Here is a 2,471-nt window from a genome sequence, read left to right as displayed (position 1 = left end):
TGTTGAATAGTGAGTACTCTTACACTATATCATGGTATTTCCCAAATCATTTACATAGAAGGTATTGTTTCCTATTTTCTCATTCCTAGAATAAGCTGCTCATGAAGATACCACTGGTCCTCATTTTCAGTCTGTACCTTTGAATACGGAGGAAAATCTTTCTCTGCTCTCTATCAATCCCTATTCTCCTGGTAGAATAATTTAGAATAGTAAAAATGGAAAAAGAGAAAATGAATCACGGTGAAAAAACATACCGAAAATTCACCGGATTTTTCCAACAAGTTCAACCAACGTGAACTATACGGGAAATTCATTGACACCTCATTCCCACTGGTACTCAAAGTCTCTGGTTAGGCAATTCTGATGAAGACAAGGAACAATATGAAAAATGAGAAATGGTATCAATTACGAGAAAAAATGGAGAAGGATCCAAGTAAATTTCTTCTTTGGGATGCCGAAATTAATCGGCTTACTACAGTGCGGAGACTACTTTCCAAAAAGGCCACTCATATAAATACTAGGGATGAGGATGAGTATACCCCTCTTCATCGAGAAGCCTACAGTGGACACTTAGATATTGTCCATGAGTTGGTAGCTCAAGGCAGATATTCATGTAATAACTGTGAATAGCTGGACACCCCTGCACAGTGCTTATATGTGGAATAATATCAGAGTGGTTTCTTTCTTACTTCATCATGATGCAGATACAAATGCCCAAACTAAAGTCCTCTTGACCACCTTGCATCTTGCTGCTGGGAATAGAAATAGCAAAGATATGCTGTATCTACTTCTGTTGAACCATTATATCAAACCAGGTCTGAAGAACAACTTGGAAGAAACTGCATTTGATATTGCCAAAAGGATAAGTATGTATCACTACCTCTTTGAAGTTGTGAAAGGCTTTACAAATTGTTCTCCTAAATCGTAATGGTTTGGTTAAGTTCTTTAAATTTCAAAAATGCCAGTCCATCCTTTGTGTCCCTCCAAAAGTCGTAATGGTTTGGTTAAGTTTCTTAAATTTCAAAACTTTCATCATTCATGTCCTTACAAAATATTTTCACAATGCAAAGCAACAGCAATATCTTACTTTAAAAAATCATGGATTCCATGTTATTCTTCCAAGTGAATTGCCTGACATTGATGTCAAAATGTATTCAAGAGTTGTTTGTATACATCTATAATGTTTTTTGCAGAGTTTGTGATTTTTTAAAATCAGAAATAATTTTAACTTATCTGTGGAAATGAATAGTATAGAAACTTAAGTTATTCCTGGTGCTTGTCTGAAAAAAGTATATCTATGTTTGTATAATGTCCATAATCCATTTCCTTCTCTCCTAGATATATTTTGAATTCTACATTGTTTTATAATATATAGGTTAATTAATAAATGTGTCCATTCAAATTGCATTCCTTATAGAAAAAGTTTAAGATTCCTTTTTTTCCCTAGGTCCTTATAGTATTTTATTTCTTTGGGATAAGATGACAATGTTATCTAATTTCAAGTTGTGTAAAGGTTATGCTATGTAAAGGCCTTTCTAAGGTGAAGATTTAAACACTGATGTCAACCTAACCTTTAATTCTATGAATTATATATGCTGTTGCACTTGTATTTTTGTAATCAACCTTTTAATAACTGTTTTTCATTTCTTGCATCTGAAAAATGAAAAATATGGAATACTTCACAAATTTTTATATCATCCTTGTGCAAGTGCCATGTTAATCTTGGTATTGTTGTCATTTGGGTAGAACTGCTGCTGAAGCCTGTAGTATCCTCTAAATTTAAGTAGTTAATAATGCAATCTTTATACAGGCATATATCCTTGGTTGCCTATTTGTAACAATGAACCCTTATTGTTCCTAAAAACGGTACTGATCTTATTTCTCTAAATTTCTGTTTATAGTGGAAAAAAACTTATATTGTATGGTGGATTGCTCACATTTGCAATTTTTCTGTCAATGACTATTTTGTCTTTTTCATTTTAAATTTGATCATATTTTGAAGCCTTTATAGCTAAGTCCAAAGGTGATGGCTTTTCAAGTACTTACTTATCAACTGAGTTAGCTTTGTGGAGCTAATGGATTCAAAGTAAGCCTTCTTAAAAGCTACTTCGAAACTTCTGCAGCTTAAAATTTCCAAAATGAGGTCTCAATGGCACTAATGTCTTCCTGACCCTTTACCCTTCTTCCATGTAGGAAGAGACCAACCAGAATATCTTACCGTGACAGCATAGATTGTCTTACTGGAACAAAAGTAATCTTAGTTACAAGGGATCATAGAGAGATGAATAGTTGAGAATGAATTATTCAGAATAGAAGGTATTTTCTAAAAATAGGCATGAGGATGAGTATACCCCTCTTCCTGGGGAAGCCTACAGTGGACACTTAGACCTTGTCCATGAGTTGTTAGCTAAAGGCAGATATTCAAAGTATTTTATTAAAATACCTTTGTTTATTATACCAAACATTTCAAA

At 33.5% G+C, this 2,471-nt stretch overlaps 1 non-coding gene across 1 annotated transcript; it reads right to left on the bottom strand.

Moving 5' to 3' along the window:
* Window positions 1–1,663: 1,663 nt before the first annotated feature.
* LOC122121704 lies at window positions 1,664–1,767 on the bottom strand. Its single transcript, XR_006150021.1, has one exon. It is a non-coding gene; the product is annotated as a U6 spliceosomal RNA (small nuclear RNA).
* Between the last annotated feature and the right edge of the window lie 704 nt (window positions 1,768–2,471).

This window comes from Dipodomys spectabilis, unplaced genomic scaffold (genome assembly GCF_019054845.1).
Source record: "Dipodomys spectabilis isolate Male_0828 unplaced genomic scaffold, ASM1905484v1 ptg000193l, whole genome shotgun sequence".
Lineage (NCBI taxonomy): Eukaryota > Metazoa > Chordata > Mammalia > Rodentia > Heteromyidae > Dipodomys > Dipodomys spectabilis.
Note: the sequence above shows the minus strand (reverse complement) of the source record. Positions and strands in the feature narration are given on the sequence as shown.